The 21,380-nt window shown below is 42.6% G+C and overlaps 1 protein-coding gene across 1 annotated transcript in view; it reads left to right on the forward strand.

Moving 5' to 3' along the window:
- nck2a (NCK adaptor protein 2a) overlaps nucleotides 1–21,380 on the forward strand; it is a 41,505-nt gene that overhangs the window by 5,235 nt on the left and 14,890 nt on the right. The window lies entirely within an intron of this gene.

Here is a 21,380-nt window from a genome sequence, read left to right on the forward strand (position 1 = left end):
CGGGGTTCATATTACACGGCAGAAAATTGGTACTTAAGGCCATGAAGGGAGACGGAGTGAGGCTGAAACCCAAAACTTCTTAGCAGGAGAGAGTAAACTTTGGACCATGGTTCAGGACCTTAGGTGCCTCTACAAACACACTGAAAAACACACACTCTATATAAAGTGAAGATATTAAAGTTTAAATGATTAAGAGAAGAAATTAGCACTATTGTTTCCAAGAAAAAATACTTTTTCTAGCCAATCCAACACAGAGATTTTTAAGCAATTTAAATATTATAAATAAGATAAGAAAAATGTCTTAAGTTTGTGACCACAGCATTATCTCGATGGCTTGCATTGAGAAGTCTGCATCTAGGACATCGTTAGAGTTTGTGTGACTCATGAAAGCTGTTGTTCCAGTTTGTTCCATCGTGTTGTTTTCAGCGGCGGCTTCGGCGGGCCCTTCATGCTCTAATTGATTTAATTAAGTGGACATTTTCCCCGCTGGCTGTGCAGATGCACAAACCATCAGTATGTAGACAAACATTGAATTATCTCACCCAGAGCGTGAGGGCTCTGCTTATCTGCATTTCACAGAGCGATCCATGTTCCAAGTATCCCTCGCAGCATCACAGCCCACGCAGCAACGCGTCCCTCCGAGGTTCGGCCTCATTGACAATCTCTCAGCGTTCCTGTGGATGCTCTGAGAGGCTCCGGCACTCTAGTAAACATTGTGATTCACATTTGTTAGGTGATTTTCCCTAATGACTGATGAAAGGAAGTAGCAGTACCAGTACGAGTACCAGTACCAGTAGGATTGCCACTAGTAGTGGTAGTGGTAGTAGTATTAGTATCAGTCTGACCGCCACTAGTAGTAGTAGTAGATCCACCAGTAGCACCACCACTAGTAATAGTAGTACCAGTAGAACCACCAGTAGTAGTAGTAGTAGTAGTAGTAGTAGTAGTACCAGTAGAACAACTATTAGTACAACCACTAGTAGTTGTAGTGCAAGTAGAACCATCAGTAGTAGTAGTAGTACCAGTAGAACCACCATTAGTAGTAGTAGTAGTAGTAGTAGTACCAGTAGAACAACTATTAGTACAACCACTAGTAGTAGTAGTACCAGTAGAGCCACCGGCAGTACCACCACTAGTAGTAGTACCAGTAGTACCGCTACTAGTTGTAGAAGTACCAGTAGTAGTAGTAACCGGTAGAGCTACCAGCAGTACCACCAGTAGTAGTAGTAACCGGTAGAGCTACCAGCAGTACCACCAGTAGTAGTAGTAGTACCAGTAGAACTATCAGTAGTAGTAGTAGTAGTAGTACCAGTAGAACTATCAGTAGTAGTAGTAGTAGTAGTGCCAGTAGAACCATCAGTAGTAGTAGTAGTACCAGTAGTACCACCAGTAGTAGTAGTAACCGGTAGAGCCACCAGCAGTACCACCAGTAGTAGTAGTAGTAGTACCAGTAGAACCATCAGTAGGAGTCGGGAGTAGTGCCAGTAGAACCATCAGTAGTAGTAGTAGTACCAGTAGTACCACCAGTAGTAGTAGTAACCGGTAGAGCCACCAGCAGTACCACCGGTAGTAGTAGTAGTACCAGTAGAACCATCAGTAGTAGTAGGAGTAGTGCCAGTAGAACCACCAGTAGTGGTAGTAGTACCAGTAGAGCCACTAGTAGTAGTAGTAATACCAGTAGAGCCACCAGCAGTACCACCAGTAGTAGTAGTAGTACCAGTAGAACCACCAGTAGTAGTAGTAATACCAGTAGAGCCACCAGCAGTACCACCAGTAGTAGTAGTTGTAGTAGTTCCACACACTACTCACATTTTGCGTCAGGCTTTATTTCTCATCACTTTAATGTTACTTTCAGTTGAAACACACCGTGTGTCCCTACAAACTGAGATAAAACTTCTTTGATTTAAAGAAATCTTTGATCTTTGAAATCTTCCCTGTTTAATGCTAATGCAGAATCACACCTTACGATGTGCTGTTAACTCTAATGTTGGCCCGGGGAAGGTCGCACACACACACACGATCCTCCTCCGTGACACGATCGGTTTCCAGCTGCTCTTTTCACCTGCTGGCCGTGAACTTCCCCAGGAAGGAGTGGCACGTAAGCGCTTCACACTATCGTCACTTTCTCACCCCGGTGCACAGACGCCTCAGCCATTCAGGGGTATTCACAAGTGCAGCAGCTGTGTCAGTGCCCGGCACTGTCACAGGTTGAAATGACGAATATTCCTGGCAGCAAGTTCGATCAGCTGTATCTTATTAACATTTTTAAAGGGAACTGGACCACTAGCTAAAATTAGAATATTAACTGGTGTCTGATTAATCTGCTTTAAGTTGTTACTCTGTGACTCTTAGATTTCCAGATGTTATTTGTGAGGAAAAGAAACCTCTGTCTTTAAAACTAAGTGGACTGCAGGCTGATTTCTCAATTAGCACGCCTTCAACCGGACACGCATCAGTGCAATAAGCTTGTTTTGCAATTTGTCGGACTTGAAATAATGCACACTCTCAGCTCTCTGTGCCGCACAGCGTTAAAACCTCTGGGTTAAAGGATCTATAAGTGTGCACCAGATGTCCAGTTGCTTATCTTCCATTAAAAGAACTGTGTTTTCATCATTCTGACACTCCCCTCGGAGCAAGCACATTGATGACTCATGTGTCCTATGCCCGCGGACAGAATTAAGAATGCCTTTCTTAGTAATGTCCTGGAAGATAATTGAGAAATCTCCGCGATTAAAGGAAGTGCCCACGCAAACCACAGAGAATGAGAAAGGGAGCCATTCTTAAGGTGCATCAATAGTGTGCATGTTTGTCGGGACATGCGTTAAAGGAGGGATTACATGGATGGAATTCACTTCTAGTGAAAACTTGCCACCAGCTCGTACTGTGTGTCAGAATTACTCAATGAACAAGACGAGACACAACAGAGGACAGCCAAGTGATAGTGAATACTGATGATTGATAGTGATCAGTTGAACTCTTAGACCTGCAGTCACATACTATTAGTTGCAAAAAATGTTTGCTGGACTAACTGTGTAAGGTCATGTTCATTAAAAATTTGAAACAACAAACAAAATTGAAAAAATCAGTAAATTGGTTGAGCAGTGTTTTGCTGCCTGATAAGCCTTCAAACTCAAGGACCTGTGACTAAACCTGAAAGGAACCCCTTTGCTTTTTAATTTAGGGCTGCTTTTTTGAGGACTTCCTTTGTTGTCTTTATTCTGCAGCTGTAGTGCTTTTACAAACAAGTCCCCAGATGAGCTGCTTTTAAAATGTTGATGAGTCTCTCACCTGACGTGTCCCACATTCAGCGTCAAAAGAATGAAGGAATTTCTCAAAGATCAAAATTCACTTGCATTGCTGGTTTTAGTACGTATCGCTCTCTGATTTCCTGTAAGCTTGCTGTAAGATTTATTTTTCCTCCTGCTCGTCTTGTATGTCCTTGACCTGTCAAATAAGCGGGTTACCACTGTACGCTAGCAATCTTTGTTAATGGCTTTTTCAAAGCTCGCCTCACGTCATAGTGAGGCAAATAAAAGAATAAGTCGTGCATACAGAGATTGTTCAACAGCAAGAAGTACTGCATCTCTAACCCCAGTCGAAATTTCTGTTCTGAATTCCTGTTTAATATTTTAGGAACATTTTATGTAGTAAGATCACAAGAGCTCACAGAGGCTTTATAGATATGATGTCTTCATTTATTTGTTCTGAAACATGCTGCTGCTGCGTGCTGTGGAGTTGATTCAGTTGTTCAATGAAGCAATATGATAGCCCCCCCCTTAATCCATTTGTGCTCTTTCTCTTTCTTATTCACACACACACACACACACACACACACACACACACACTGACTCATGGCTGCAGCTGAAGGAAATCCTGCTTTATTTATGAGATGTATAGCTCGGAGAGCCACAGGGTTCTCCTGAGGATTCAACACTGCACACACAAACACACACAGTATTTGGCCTGTGGAGTCTCTTCTTTGTTGCTCTCTCACACACAATCGTACACACACTGGCTGCAGGGCATCTATTTACCCTCTCTGCTGTTTGGCGCGGCAGAAACACAGTTGTTTGAGCGTGACCTTGGTCTTCCCCAGCAGGGTTTGGAGAGCTGCCGGCAGATAGCTGCTGAATGTGGTGCTTTAGTGCTTTTTTTTTTACGTGGCAGCAGTTCAGTGGAAGGATGATATCATCTGCATGTCAGAGAGGCAGAAATGCCATCCGGTCACACTACATCACCGTGGTGGCACTCAAGTGAACCGTAAAATGTCAAGTTATGAAATCCCACAGTGCTGAAAGCCGTAATAGGAACAGGAGAGCACCGGAGCTGAAGGGAAGTATTCAAGCTGTTTAAATTATCAGAAAAAAAACACCCAACGTCATGAACATGATGGCGTGAAGATAACAGGTGTACCTTTTTGGCCTCAGCTGAAGGGCAAAAAAAAAAAGTGTTTCATGTGATTTAGAGGCGTCAGGAAACATAGTTTTAGTCGATAGGAAGCCTTTAGCCAGGTGTTACATTCATGTGATGGCCTTTTTGGCTTTTAACACTGGAGGCTTTACTGAATATTCAACGAATGAAAGGTGAGGAGGAGAAGGATAAATGTTTCTAGTGGGAGCATAATCGACCATTTATTAAATGATCACTTGCAGTGACAAACGGAAAGAACCGACTTTAGTGAGCGCTTCAGTGAGTTTCAGGGTTAAACTTCCTGGCCAGCAACTTTACTGTTTAAGTTCGCTGTCACCACTCTTCTTCGCTGCAGTTATGTACAGCAAAAATTAGAGATGGACCGATATGGTTTTTTCAGGGCTGATACCGATACCGATTATTAGTAGTCAAGGAGGCCGATAACCGATATTTGAAGCCGATATTCATTTGCAGTAAAAGTGAAAATATTGGCATCAAAATTTTGAATAATACAAACTCCAACACTTAACTTTGTTTAAATGCCTTTAAGCATATGCATCAGAGCCAAAATAACCCAGTTTTATATTGATCTCTTATCGGCCGTCGGATTTTTAAAAAAATATATCGAATATCGGCGCCGATAATAGGCCCAGCCGATAATCGGTCTATCCCTAGCAAAAATCCTACTTACACTACCTGCTCAGCACCAAACAGCAGACAAAATAAACATCTATGTGCTGAACATAGCAGAGCCTTTAGCAGCTGAGGAACCAAATATGTCCCTCAGGAGTTGGTAGAGACCAAACACAGAGATAGAAGAGAGTGAAGAGCAGGAGGTTCTAACCAATCTATGGGGACGAATGTATCCGCCTGAATCTAGGAGCTCACCGGATCAATAACTTTTAACCAGAGAAACTGCTTATGTCAGGATGGAGGACATCTGCAAGTCTACATGCGAAAGCTAAGCTAATATATAGCTAGCTTTATATTTAGTGCTACAAAAGCAACATATTTGGAAGCGTCCTTATTTAAACTCTTCCTGTTACCACTTTTGGTTTCCTTTCTTGTCATGTGCCACGGCTCACAGATTTCTATCATTGAATCTGGTTCTGTAGGATGTTTTCCTTGCCACTGTTGCCAAGTGCCTGTTCATTGGTGGATCAATGTTGTCTGTAATAATCGACCGTCTTAACTTGCTCTATATGTCAGGTGTAAATATATAGCCTACCCTTTGTTGTTGGCACTAAATAAGTCAAAATTGATTGATTGACAAAAGAGACCGAACTCTTTGTAGACATTGGCAGCTGAAGTTGAAACTTGGAGAAGCTAAAGGATGGAGATATGATCAAAAATTGATGATTCTGAAATTATCAGTTGTTGTTCATATCTCCATCCTTCAGCTTCTCCGAGTCAGTCAAACATGATGCAATCCAAAGCCTGCTTCCAAGAAGACGTCGGCATGTGGGCAGAATAGAAATAAAAGAATAACAATCGTCCCTTAGTCTTTTCAAAGTTTCCTTTGCTCATTCCCGTAACTGTTTCCTACTAGAATGCCTTTACAAAGGTCAGTGCCTTCTCCAGAGGTTTAGCATAGCCCATTGTAATGTTGTGAAAGAGTGCAGGCATTCAGTTATGTAGTATCTTGTTCTACTAAGAACTGACATGTACTATGAGCTCCACGTATACATGGAAAAGAGATGTAGCTTCTGCATATGCTTTTTCCATTCTCAACATACTGTTCTGGCTCTGACATCAGGCCACCGTTATGTAACATAGGCAAACAAACATGCGTAAGAATGACAAGCGGGATACCAGAAGCATCTGCTCATGCTCCTTAGGAAGAGTTCCCATGCCTTTTGGAAAACCTGGATAAATTTAGACAGTGTTTTCAGTCCGTCATGGAAAATAACAGTCACTCACAGAAAATAAATAGACTGGAAAAAATTCCCGGAAACGGATCCTCTTCCAAGAAAATATTTGACAAATTCTCACCTTCTCTTGTTTGCTGAAAACAAGGCTCTCATCTCCTCACAGTAGTTGACAAATAGGGACCGACCTTGTTTTGGTCTTTGGTCTTTCTGTAACCAAACATGAATACCGAGGTTGCTTCCTTTACAACCACTACGCCTTCTAAAGAAGAAAAACCGCTGACTCTTCTGAGCAACCTTTTCTAAACTAAAAATAAGATGCAAGTGTTTCTCGTTAAGAGAACAGACTTTGTGCTTTATTTGTGGGACGAACTTTTAAAGGATTTCCTGAGACTGTCCACTAAATAATTGACTTCTCTACTAAGTGGCCTTTGTGAAATATCCTCATCTGTACCCGGGTGATGGAGGGTTCAGGTGCTCAACAGGTCTGCGGTGTGTTGCACCAGTCTTTCTGCATTGCTCTCACTACTTCAGCCTGCTCGCTCTCCCTCTCTTGGGAGCCTCAAGGTAGCACCGGATCAAAGGGAATAATTCAGATCCATAGCCGAGGGAGAAGTGAGGAGACGACCGATGGAGCGGAGGGTACAAAGGGAAGGTGAAGCTCAAGCTGGGGTAAAGTCAACAGTTGTTTGCGTTACACAAGGAGCGAGAACTACGAGGGGACTGTTTCTGTACTTTGTTTCCTCACCTCATTTTACCACATATTCTTTCACAACTTAACCTGACAGGAGCTAAAGTGCAGTTGGCAGCGCTTCAGGTGACTGCGAGTTTATTTCCTCGTACAGCCGGGGTCATCTATGGTGCCACGGCCTGCGCGCTCATCAAAAGCACATATTGAATTAACTCAAAGATGCAAAGTGTGCACAACACACAATTGCACACAGCAGACCCGGCTTGTCTAGTTTCGCTCCCATGGTGCCTCATTAGGAGAAAATATCTTCCTGCCATTTATTGCTTGCAGGGATCCTCACAGATGCATGGTAATGTATATGATTACCTGCATGAGAGTGCGGAGTTAGATGCCTGATAGTTCGGCCTCTTATTCCTCAAGGAAAGGTTTTATTTTTCTGCTTTGTTTTTTTGTATTTCCGCCCTCTTCTTAATCCATAATTACGCCAAAAATAGGAACCACGCTGAGCTCCTTAGATTACCCAATATAAGTGGGGCATCTTTTCTTGAAAGAGATATCGAGCTCAGTTTTTCAAATGTTCTCCCTGCTGTGAAAACACAAAAACCACATTTTATTCTATCATCCCAATTGTATCTTAGTGAAGACAGAAATCTCAAAACCTCAGCGAATACAATAAAAAGTTTCAGCCTGGTTTGATACCGCAAGGAATAGTCTGAAGATATTTTGCTGTTTGAGTGAACAGACCATTGGATACATCAGCCTGACAGTATTAACACTATTTACTTTCCACTAACATGCTGCATCTGTCAGATATGAAAGTTGCTGTCAGAGCCGTGTGCAGAGACAGAGGAGTGTGTTTGTAAGCCCGTAGGAGTACAAGACAGTTTTAAAGTAAAGACACACACCCACACCGCCGCTTCTGTATCCCTGGACGGGGGTTGTAAGCAGCGCAGTTTTTGATGAACAGAAGCAAAACAGCAAATTTACTGTCTCACAGAGGTACCCTTGTGTTTTCACGCCTCGTAAGTGCATGTGTGCTAGATCGGATTGCGTTCCACACGGAGCGAAATGAAAAGAGGTGAGGGATACTCTCTTTCTGTTGCGTTTCTAGTTCTAACTAGAGTGTGTTGTACCAGGATTCCCTGCAGCGGACTGGAGACTAAATGTTTGCAGGAGAGGAAAAAGAAAAAAAGAGTCATCAGATTAGTTCAACACATGAGAGTCTCATAAAAAGTGAATGTTTTTGAAACTTACCTTGCAGTTGTCTAGCCTGCTTTCGTCTTGTACAAAGAACTGTAACATTCTACGATCTCTAAGCACTGATCGTTTTTGTGTCTGTATATGATACTTCACATCTGCTGATTTAATTGCATATATTTTAATGAGGATCAATTCTTAGATTGGCTCAGCTTTCAGAGAGATTCTCCTTTCGGTAATGAGGGGAGATCCTGATGAAGTGGAGGCGAACTGATTCCCCTCCTCTGCATGTGTGATTGCTACCAAATAAGGATGCGTCAGTGCGATATAGATATCTGATATCATCCTTATACTGACTCACTGGATTGGGTAATTGCTGACAATCCTGAACTAGGGATGCACGATATTGGATTTTTTGCCGATATCTGATATGCTGATATTTTACAACTCATTTAGCAGATTACCGATACCGATATTTTTTCCCCGCACACCTAATTGCAGAGATCATCAACTCTCTTCTGTATTGGAATTAGCGTACAGTATAATGGTGATACTCTTATCACATTTGTTACAACGGTCGGGGTGACGGGTCTTGAGACGGTTAATCAAGTTTGTAGTGTTGAAAGACTTTGCCTTGGCTCCTCCTCGCATCACCGAAGCTGAGCAGTCATTGCAAATAGCAGTTTTGCTTTCTATTTCGGACACTTTGAAAAACTTCCACACCACTGACATTTTGGCTTCTAACTCTCTCATGCTGCAGGTAGACACACGTGACATCATCACGCTGCGCCACGCAGGTGTTCTTCGCGCCGGGGACATTGCGCTGAGGTCGGGCATTTAATCAAGTATGCAGCAGCCCATTATTTTATCGGTTAATTATATCGGTGGATATCGGCGTGTTGGCCGATATCCGATAGTTCATTTTTAAGCCAATATCGGCCGATACCGTGCCGATAATATCGTGCATACCTATCCTGAACCGATATATTTAATTCAACTCTGTTTTGTTTTATGTGCATGTACCTTGTCATACACCAGCAGCCTGCGGGCAGCCAAAGTTGCCACATATTAACTTTGCCTCATAAAATACTACCTAGTTCAATACCCAGCCTCACTTTCGCCTTTTCCCAACATTATCTCTGTTAGTGATAGACCGATTATCGGCTAGGCCTTTTTAAAAAAAAAAAAAAAAATTTTGTTTGTTTGTTTAATAAACATATGCTTAAAGGCATTTAAACAAAGTTAAGTGTTGGAGTTTGTATTATTTAAAATTTTGACGCCAATATTTTCACTTTTACTGCAAATGAATATCGGCTTCAAATATCGGTTATCGGCCTCCTTGACTACTAATAATCGGTATCAGTTTTGGCCCTGAAAAAACCATATCGGTCTATCTCTAATCTCTGTGCTTTAGTACACTGAGCCACGTAGGTGAGACGCCTAATTAGCACGTTGTTTATTTACGACTGATTATCTTCTCCTGATTTCATGTGATCGCATCATTGCACAGCCTCTTCTGGCGAAAATCAAGGAAAATGAAGAAGAAACTGTGTTGACATTAATTAGCTTGTTTACATGTGTTCATTTCATAATTACTGCAGCTTTAGTCAATTTATCAAGGAGCTGTTTGGACAGCTGCAGACGGCACCTTGTTTTTTTGCATCTGCTTGAGAATCCAGCGTCATTATCCACTTTTACATAACAGTAACTGTATTTCCTGTCATAATTCTGCAAAAGTCTCATTAATCCTCACTTGCCTCATGGTCATTCATTCATGAAGAGCATGAAGCCTCATTACACTCTGGATGTTTATTTGATCGCTCCTTACATTTATTCCGAGTGTATCTTCTAACAGCTGAGTGCTCCTGTTAGATTGTCTCTGAGTTTTTAGGTGACTGTATTGACTATTTCTGGCTTAGGATAAAAGCTGAGCTGCAGAGCTCGCTTTGCTCTGAGCGTTTATCTATTTGATTTCTCAAGCTGCTCATTTGAAGTAAAGTTTAAAAGCCAATAAGACACTGCAGCGTGGAAATGTTTCGTGCCTCCAGTCTCAAAATGTTCAATATGTCATAGAGCATCGCTTGTTCTCCGCACATCCTGCGGCACTTATTATTACTTATTTATTTATTTTCATAGTCTAGAAATTCAGCCCTGCAGCCGCTGGGAGTGTTGACAAAAACTACCAGTCGAGTGTTGTTTTTCTCTCCATATTTTGACAGGACATAGATTTACAAAGCTTGTTGAGAGAGAACCCCAGGCAGAGTCACTTTGAATATGCACTTTATGTAGAATTAATTTGAGGCATAAAACAGAACCGATCACGTTGGAAGGATTGGTCCAGTTAAACCATCATTCTGTCTGCTCTTGCTATCTGTGAACAAACAAACACCACATAATGCTTAGATACATAACTGCTGTGTTCTGTGACTGAGGTTCGCAGTATTTCCCCAGACTGCTGTGTTGAGACGTTGATTCATTCGCTTCTGTGTAATTACAAACTCCACCGACAAAATCGGCAGAAATACAGTCCGACCCCAAAAATTCTCAACACGACCACAGCCATCTTCGATGACAAATGAGCGACTCCATCCGCCGAGTACGACCGCAAGATGTGGTTGAAAGTGTGTGTTGACAACTTTTCCCAAGCTCGGAAATGAACCCAGACCCTCGACATAAATACAGCCCAATGACAACCCCCATACTGTGGGATAAGCTGCACTGACATTGAAAATAAGTCATAAGGAGATGTTAAGGACAGGCAGTTTTCTTCTTTCTGCCGAGGGCAAACTCAAACTATATTCTCCTGCCCGAACTTATTGCAGATTGTTGTTTGAAAGTTCGCTTTTTTTGACTTCCTAAATGGCAAAAGAAGAGCTCAAACGTTTAGCGAACGAACTACGATCCATCTTTCACACTGTTGTGACGACAAGTGTGCTAGCTTGTATCTAAACAAATAGACATACAGTTGGATTGATGCTTGGTATAAGAAAGGTCTTGGAATATAACTTCCAGAATATCTGTCTTTGCAGATGATTAGCCGTTGTTTGAAATACACATTGGAAGACCGGAAAGTTCCTTGGCGTTTTAGAAAAGGCCCCAATGTGAAGCCCAGTTTCCCAACCCTCGAGAAGTTCCTCGGTGACATGCTTTTATTATGAAGGTTAGAGAAATTAATACACAGTTTATTATAGCTTCCAGCCACTGCCGCATCTTCGTTGTGTGGGACCCGCTTTTCACCCCCATACTTTATTTATCTCTTCATGCCCCCCCCCTCTCTTTGTGAGACACAAACACAACATCACCTCAGGTTTTTCTGTCTCCTCCAGTCAAAGGAAAACTGAGCAGCATTGTACATCAAAGCTGTGTTCGCTACATTTGCCCCGCCGTGATTTACAGTGCTTTCCTTTTGTTGTTGTGCCAAGGGACGGGGGAAACCAGGCTGTCACATAGAGAGTTAAAAATAGAGTCTTTTCCACTTTAGCTACAAAAAGGCGTAATAAAACAAAAAAAAAAGACACAAGGAAAAGTGTGCTAACAGATTACAGCTTGTGTCTGGATTAGGTTTTTGCGGAGAGGTTTGCATCATGTGTTGAGAGCGCAGGGAGGTTTGCCGAGTGAACAAGCGCTGCACTGTTGTCGAAGGAGGCAAAGTGGGCATCAAGGAGTAAACAACCAAAGTTAGACGCCGGCTATTTTTGGCTGAAGAGAAGGAGAGGAAAAAGTGAGATCTCAGTGCAGCGGGGATTCTGCGTTGTTTATCATCCGTCAGTGCGATCGTTATGATGGAATAATGATATCAAAAATTACCATGATGCACTGCTCTGTGCCCTAACTAAGCAGATACTAATCAAAACAGCAGCTCTCATAATGTGTAATAAATTAGGGACTGGAGGTTGATGCTTCAGTAGGAAATCAATACCTACCATCTGCCCGCACAGATAATGTGCGATGCTGGGATTAAGTAACAGTGTTAATGCACAATCATCACTCTTCAGTAGTGCCATCAATCTGCTGTCAGATTAGGGTGTTAAGTGCTGAATTTAGTGTAATTTCAAGTTTTAAACACCTTTTCAGAATTAATATCAAACCAAGGACACCATTTATCTCGTACTCCTCTTCTATTTTGACTTTAATGGGGTAAAAGAAAACCTCTCCTCAAAGCATCACCCTGTCGTGCCGAAACAGAGCGGATCCTTTTGTGAAGAAATATTGAAAATCGAAGAGCGAGGGGATAAAAGTCGGAGCCTTTGGGGAACGCCCCTGTCAGGGACGGTGGGACCACCCAGCGACGGTTATCATGGAGACTCGCTCAACAATGCTGGCTTCACTCAGGGGAGGAGGGCTGAAGCGGTGACAGAAAATGAAAGTGACATGTGAAAAGTTGCTGGTAAAGGGAGTAAGGAGGGGGGGAGAAGGATGGTCTGGTTAAAGAAAGAAGGGAATTCCATGTTTTTGTCATGATGCATTTAGGGAAGTTAAGATTTATTGCATTTGTGTCAGAGAGTGCAACGCTGCTGCTTGAGGGGCCAACATGACTCAGCAACTAACACCACTTTATTTCTCTATGTGCTTAGTGATGTGCACAGTACATGAACATACGGAACAATAGGGATGCAATGAATAGTTTAGTCCATCAATTTAGCTTCTTTTTTTATTGTACAAAATGTCAGAAAATAGCAAGCCCAACATAATGACCAAATATATTCAATTTATTGCCACAAAGAAAAGCAATTTACCAGATCAGAAGAGCATCTGACGAGACATTTTATGAGGCTTTCAGGACTGTTGATAGTTCTGTATTTGGTGCAATGGACACATTTTGGTCTAAAAGGCCTCTTAAAGGTATTTGAAGTTCAACATCCAGCCCCACTTAGCAAAACACATTCTATAAAATGCATCCAAAAACCTTCTAAGTCCCTGCTTGTTTGGTAGATATTCACATTAATCATCCACCCTGAGAAGCACTCAATGCAATATCTGATGTCCACACCGTGAGCTTCTAATATGAGGAAACTTTCCGGATATAATTTGTTGTGCTGAGATGTTCTGTCCTCCGTGAAGTCAGTGCCATCTGTGTACCGAGTGCACAAGCTTCAGACCCACTGGTGAGAATCACGAGAACAATCAGGTGTTTCTGTGGCTGAGCAGCAAGTTTTGAAATGACTGAGGCTTAAATTAAACTTTCCCTGACTTATCTCGGAGTTCAGATGCATTTGTGTGGCAAGTAGCTTGGTAACATTAGTTTCATTTGCAAAGCAGAAGTAGAATGTCGTCAGCGTATCTTGGATAGTTTTGAGACCAAACACTGAAATACAAAATATGTGACAAATACCCTGTGTTAGAAATTAGGGACATTGATTTTCAAATATAGCATTATTTAATAGGCATGTAAGGCAGAATGAAAGATGCTTCTAAATTGCATTATGGGAATTGTAGGATATCTGTGGAGCTTGACTAATAGAAGGGAGGGGTCTTGGTCTCTGCAGCTTTCAAGAAAGCAAGCAAATAGTTCCCTCTTAATACTACTTTCAAGAGTACATTTTTAGGCTTCTTTTATTAGCAATATTATATTATTATTTACAAGGTGACAATGTAAAAGCGTCACTAAGAGCGTAGTGATGAACGTTCAAAGAGTGGTCACCTTTTTGTGCAGCTCCACTCAGAGCTTTACAGTGTTTTGGCTGAAAGTTAAATTTAACCTCTTATAATTTAATTTATTGCCAAAGCATTGAGCTGTTTGAAGCTAAGAACCCTGAAAACCCACTGTACACTACCTCAGCACCAAACAGAATTCACAACGAGAAGTTGGTAGAGACCAAAAACCGGGATAAAAGAGAGTTTGCCAGATCAGCCAGATTAAAAGAGAAAGACATTTTTAAGCCAGGTTTGAGTTGCCTGTCCTCATTATTGTTGCCCTCCGGTGTGGATTTTACTTCTCACCACAGTTTGGTCAAGCCGATTTTGGAGAAGCCTCCTCTGTCCTCTGATGTGCAGTCATATGCTTTGGAGATGGCAGCCCAGGCTCTATTTGTGTGGTCTGAGAGTGCCTTCTTCTCAGTCCTATTTTGAGCGGAGAGCGAGAAACCCTCCTGGTGTTGCTTTTGAGATGCCCTTTTGTGGGTTTGTCTTTTTGTTTTTTTTATATGACTTTGATGACGTCCATGTGGGCCCCATTCCTCTGAATTGAAACTGAAGAAGAGTGACCACAAACCTCATCACACAGAGGCAGATGAGCTTATGTCATAAACCGCAGCCTCGGTTCAGGGCGAGTGTGTGACAGATGGAACATGTACCGTTGGGGTTGTGACATATTGCCTGTTTCACAATATAGCCGTCACCATGTGTTTTTTGGCTTTGTTTGGGGCAGCAGCAGCTGTAATGTGGAAAGAAATCATTAAATTGACTGCATGCTAAATGCATCTAATTCTGCGGTGGCCTGGTTTAGTTGTTAGAGACGAATTATTCAGTGAAGACGACCATAAGGCCTCTTTAGATCACGGAGCTCTGTCCGCGGTGCCTCTTCACAGCGAGTCTGGCTTCCTCATGTTTCAGTCTGTTCACTTCACTCCAAATGCTTCACACACTGAGTGCCAGTAGGGAGTGAAGCAGCCCTCCTTCCTGTTAGAAGCAGCTACCGCAAACACTAGTGTGGAGTGGAGGGGAGAGGGGGGGGAGGTGGAAACGTCTCCCATTGGCTGAATCCTGACCCTCGTCGTTGACCTGAATGCCAAACACAGAAAGCTCCGCCAGACGTTTTTTTTTCTTTCCACATCCCCTCTTTTTTTTATAATCCTCTTTTACTTTCCCTTTCTCTTTGTGTGGTGTTGAAAGAGCCTGCGAGCATCCTCCCCCCTCCCCACACTGAAGGGGAGTTGTGAAGTGGTGCTGAAGCCCACCTCAGCAGTTTGACGCTCCTCTTTCCCCTCTTTTAACTTTCTCAGCGCAGGAATGGAGGGGTCACGGGGAGCACTAGCTCGCAGGGTTTCCTCTCTTTAATCCCAGTCAGTCCCAAAAAAATCTGTTTGTTTTCTTTGTGCGTGTTTGTGTGCTCTCAGGAGAAGTGTTTTTGTTCGACCATCTGTCTGCTTGTTAACCATATCAAGGAAACAGTTAGTGGCTGTGATTAAATGATAAATGATCTGTTAAGTGGATTATTTTTCACCCACAGACGTCTGAAGCACAAACGGTTTAAAAGGAGACGTCGTGGATTTCATCGCCACGTTAGCGCGCGTCAATATGAGCTAGCTGCCACTCTGACATACATCACTGCCCGTAGAGGGAGGATGGACTTGATTCGGAGCGGCGTTCCCATCACTCCGCCTAATGACGAGCAAGGTTGTCAAGGAGACAGAGGAATGGGTATCATGGATGAGTGGAGGCAAAGTGCTCGTGGTAGGATGGGAGAAAATCGCATGTTATTCTGCCAATTTATACAGAGTCACACGTGGGGGGGGGGTGACACCAAGCGAGAGGGAATGTGGGAAGGTTGATTGTGTTATAATTCATAGGGTGCTTTTACATTGACACTGTGGGGTCTGTGCTTTTGCTGGTTGTTTAGGCTGATGGAAAAGCTGTCAATCAAATTTATTTGGTGTGAAAACAAACATGTCTGCTTCCAAAAACGTAAAGCAGACCAACCACAGGATTTATAGATGGTATACTTTTAATCTCAGCATGAATTCAAAAGCTGAAAATCAGCTGGCCAAGAATTTCTTGTTCCCTGATCGTCCCCAAGCTGAACACACAACAGAAACTATCTTGATGCAGATTCTTTAGATTTTTTGGGGGCTTTTCTGTCTGAGTGTGTGTGACCACGATATATTCCAAGTGGGAGCTTCTGCAGTGTAAAAATAAACTCTTTTACTGACAAACCGTGTGATTGCGACACTGATTCTAAATAACATGGTGAGGGAAATTCCCATGATCACCCTGTGAAGTTAAATATTGTGTCATGCGGTATTCAGATAACAACTCTTATCTGCACTAGAAAGTAACCGTTTTTTTTTGTTTCCATGACAGAATGACAGAACAACTTCCTGTTTTTTATAAAGAGACATGTGCATGGGTAATTGACATATCTCTAATTAGGGGTGGGACAAGATATCAATATGGCCATATATCGTCATCCTGACTCGTTAGGCTTGTGCCAAATATCGATATTTTTAATTTACAAATATTTGACGCTCTAAACAGATTTCCCTGCGATTTTTGACTCATCATGTCACTACTTCATGACTCCTTGTGGTGGCGCTTGACATGAATGAGGGTAATGTGAGCAGAAATTAGTTGGCCGAAGAAGTTCATCAGATATCAAGATGCATCATTATATGTGCAATTAATCATTTATCGCAGAATCGCTGTATCGTCATCGTGGGCCACGTCTCGTGAGTTACCCTGCGGTCCCCACCCCTCTCTCTTATGACCTTCCTCCAATCATATAACAATAAAAGTCACCAAAAATGACCAAGTTTTTGCCTGGTTCACAGCAGTCATTGTGCGAGAGGCGGGGCCCTAGACTGGTCGCCTGTCAATCACAGGGCTGACACATAAGGGCTTTTTACACTGCCAGTTCAAGGCGGGATTATTACGCTATCATATCCGTTATGTTCCGTCTTCTATGTAAGACGCACGGAGGCGGAACAGTGGAGCGAAGTCGTTCCGCCTCTGAGCCGGCATCGGAGGTACTAACAGAGGCGAGACAGCGTCTGTGTAAACTGCAGAGCCAGCAGGGCGGAACAGCGCTGTGTGTGTGTATTTGAAGCACGTGCTGTTTGTTTACACCTCGTGCACATTTTGCTTCCGGAACGCTATTTGAAAACACGCTCTGGGGCGGCTTTACGCCGACGTTGCTTGGTCCATTGTAGAATGACAAAAGTGGCATGAGGACGGAGCTTCGTTACGGTGCTCAAGCGGAGCCGCAGTGTAAAAAAGGCTATAGAGACAGAAATGGAGAAATGCTGACACCCACACCTACGGGCAGTTTTGAGTCACCAATTAACCACGAATGTCTTGTCGGACAGGAAGCCCGAAAGGAAACCCACGCATGCACGGGGAGAACATGCTCCTCCCTCATCGTCCAAACTGGGACTCGAACTCGGAACCTTCTAGTTATGAGGCAACAGCGCTAACGACTACATAACAAAATTAGTTTTGTTTTCACTTGGTCTGGACTACATGAACCAGACCACAGGTTTTTCTGTGTGCTTGAATGCCTGAGTTCAGTCTGCATGTCAGCAAGACCTTTTTGAATCTCTGCTGTGTAGAGGAGGAAACTGAAAAAGCAGAGAATCCCAAACAAAGCCATGTTGTAATACCATCAAACACTTCTGCTCTGCTTTCCATTTCAACATCTCAAACGTGGTGACAGTAACACGCTGAAGTACCCCTGCAGATCGTATCAGGCTTCCTCGTCCATCCATCCGCACCAGGAGGAACAGATGCAATAAAAAGAAGGTAAAGCGGGAGCCTGGTCTAATCCCGCCTGAGGCGGACGGAGGCCACAGCACGTTCACATGCCTCCTGTCTCCTGGAGGAGTTGACGTCAGCGTCCCTCATCTTGTCATAAATCTGCCAATTCCTCTTCTATTTCCCGAGCTCGCAGAAGAATCACAGCTGCTGCGTTTTCATCTCCGCCGGCATGTCGGACTGACCCTTCACCGCCTTCCTTCTGCTGCGGTAAAAGTAAAGTCACATCCTTGAAAGTTGAGTAACTTAACTTATGGTGAACTTAACATAAACTCTCCGAGTGCTGTGTTGCAAAACTCCCCCCCATCTCCTCCTACCCCTCCTCCTCCTCCTCCTCCGCTGTCCCTGTCCCGGCCTGCGAAGAAATCCAGTTTGACAGCTTTAGTGACGGCAAGCAGAGGCACATTCATAGAGTGCGGCGCTCTACTGTACAAACTGTTGCACTTGAGTTGTTGCTGCATGTTGTAGAGACTGAAACCAGCTACTTTCATGCAGCGTCACACTCGCAGCATCGGGCTGTGACTGTAACTGTAAGAATGTATGCGGAGACGTCTGCTCCGTCTCCGCGCTTGTGGCCTAATTGGAGTGGAATTAAATATCTTTGGTTGAAAAACCCGCCCGCACTGCAGAGTGCTCCCATTTGCATTTCATAAAAAGTAGCCTCCGCAGAAGATATCAATCTTTCCACCAGTAATGGAATCTTTTATTTGGTCTAATTTGTGCGGCTCTGCTTCCTGTAAGTCATAATTCTCTTTTGTGGAGGAGGTTTATCTTCGCTCTGCCCTCTCATTAAAGAATAAAATGTAAATGACAATACGAGTACAAGAATACACAGTATGTTCGCTGCTGCATTTACTCCAGTGTATCGAGTAGAAAACACTGTATTGTTGTGCACACTCGCTCAAAATGCATGAATAAAACTGTGTGCTGTATCAGTTTTTTCCATTTAACTATGACTCAGCAGGCTTTTTTAATCAAAAACACTGTTTTTTAATAACTTAACCGTTATTACACAGCTCTATTATTGTGTTTTGTTTTGTGTGATAGAGTTTTAAAGGATATTTAACTGTCAGTTGTGTCTCCTGGAAGGTTATTCTGCCATAAATCACAGCCAAAAACTACTGATAGCTCCACATGAGATTAGATAAGAAATGTGCCGTTTTATTTGATTACTCCGTCTGAACAGCTGCAGACACAAAAGCTTTACAACCTAACTATTCATTCTGTACCTTTGATTTCAGCCCTATCTTCTCAGAGCTCCCTTTCCTTTTCATCTGAACCTTTTTTTTATTACTTCCTTTATTTATTCCAGTGATCTCGTTTCCCCGCCGCAGACTGTTAACTTGGCGGTGAACTAAATATAAACCGGATTGCTCGGATGGTTCTCATACCGCGGGATGCCGTTTATCGCAGAGAGGGGAGAAAAAAAAGTTCCCCTCAGAATAGGGATAAACAAAAATTGCATTCAACTTTCCTGATTGTTTCACGCATATTTCCAAAGAGACAATCTGTTTCCTGTGGGGCTGTCTCCTGAGCAGATGCATGTAATCTCTCAGCAGCGAAGGTGGTCCACCAAACCCCTGTCCAATCACCTCACCTAAGGCCCGGGGAAATAGAGCGTGTAATCGCTCACTGTCTGTCTCAGGAACTAATAGGCAAGGCTTAACTTGCGTGTGTGTGTACGTGTGTGTCAGAGAGCGAGAGAGCGTGCAGAGTGAACACGTACATTTATGTTGTGTGTTTGTGCCGCTCTCTAACGAGCTGCTTTTTTGGACTTGGATGTTGGATGTTACTGTGGCTGTGAAAGTTGTCATGTTTTCATGTTGATTTTGAACATAGCTTCTTTTTTCTGGGCTGTGTGGTAGCTGCAGTGATAAGTTGATTAACCAATAATACCAGTGGTTCTCAACTGGTCTCGCCTCAGGACCCACAACCACTTCCTTAATGACAAATCGCGACACACATTTTTCCAACCACTCACATATGTTTAATGAAAAATGGCAGTTTGGACCTAACACAGTATGTCAACATAAATGCAACTGCAGCTGTATGTGTATATATATATATATATATATATATATATATATATATATATATATATATATATATATATATATATATATATATATATATATATATATATATATCTGGGGCGGCTGTGGCTCGGAGTCGGTCATCTTTCTATCGGAAGGTCGGAGGTTCAATCCCGGTGTGATGACTGATTGACAGTTGGACACTTTCTGTAGCAGCCTCTGCCATCAGTGTGTGAGTGTGTGAATGTGACATGTAGTTTAAAAGCAGCTTTTAGTGGTCGCAAGACTAGAAATGCTCTATATGAGTACAGTCCATTTACCATTTACCCTAGGTATATATCAGTGACTACATGGAGTGTGACTTAACTACACCACCTCTGCACGCACGTCACAGGAAACCCCTGTCCTTCAAAATAACCACAACTGTTTTTTTTTCCAAGCACACATCCGCCTGACCCACTTTTGGGTCCCGACCCACCACGGTATTAAACGACATGGTTTAGGCAATAATGTAAAATAGGGATAAATGTAATGTAATGTTTTTTGACTAGTTAACCAACACTCTTAAAGGTTAATAGCTGGTTAATTTACTGAACTTAAAAGTCTGGGACCCATTAAAACACAAATACGACAAATGTTTAAGGTTTATTTTACAAGTGCAATAGCATAAACGGAGAGAACATGAGGGTTTAGCCTACACATCTGTGTAGTTTTGGGCGTTATGGCTTCCAGGATACCGGCAATTTCTGACTCTGAATATAAAGTTAGGCTCCGGGCCTGAGACCGCTGCATGGAACATATAATTAGGTAGGCTATAGGCCTAATACCTGGAGATAATAACCTAAATCTCTCTGGAGATATTTAACTTCAAATGAATACAATAAATAGCAAATAGTACAATTTGTATTAAATACAAATTCTTGTTGCTGGTTTTATTTTGCTCTCTTGTACTGTATAACTGGTCTTAACGGTCAGTTAACAGTTAACCGGTAAAAGTCCGTAATGTAAAACATTTGTGTTGTTTGAAGCCTCTTAAATCTCTGCATTTTCTGCTTTTCTTTGTCCTTTATGATGAAGAGTTTTTGGCTTTGCAACTGTTTGTTGGACAAAAGAAGCAATCGGGAGACGTTCCTTCTGTCTCTGAGAAGCTGTGATGAGCGTTTATATTTTTTATTTTTACATTTTGTTGCAGATTGTTCCACATTCAAAACACTTAGGCCTATTAGCTGCAGGCGCCGTGTGTTGTGCATGCGACCGCTCTGTGTTTTAGGATACACAGAGGGGTGATCACGTGGTCAGCAATTTTGAGCCGTAATCTTAATCCACGGAATTATCGGTTTTATTCCCAGTTCAGGCCTTAAACATCCCCACCAATTTGAAACTCATATGTAGCTCCGTTATGTAACTTAGCCTTGTGATGGACTGGAAACCTGTCCAGGATGTGTCCTCCCTGAAGCCCAATGAGAGCTGGGATAATCGGTTTAAAGACGGTGTGCATGGGAGGATGTGGATTATTTTGTAATGACTTTTCACTTGTCACAGGAAAACTGAGCCTTTCACACACTCACCTTAGAAAGCCTGCACATGAGAAATAATGATACACGATACACGTTAGCGTGTGGTTTCCCAATATCCCTCTTAATTAATCCCAAGTTATTTATGAAGCAAAGGATTCAGTTTGTAATGGCTGTTTTCCCCTTTTTAAAATGTAAATTA

The sequence above is a fragment of the Semicossyphus pulcher genome, unplaced genomic scaffold (genome assembly GCF_022749685.1).
Source record: "Semicossyphus pulcher isolate SPU_LCO1_2020_fin unplaced genomic scaffold, fSemPul1.0.p SCAF_15, whole genome shotgun sequence".
Taxonomy (NCBI): Eukaryota; Metazoa; Chordata; class Actinopteri; order Labriformes; family Labridae; genus Semicossyphus; species Semicossyphus pulcher.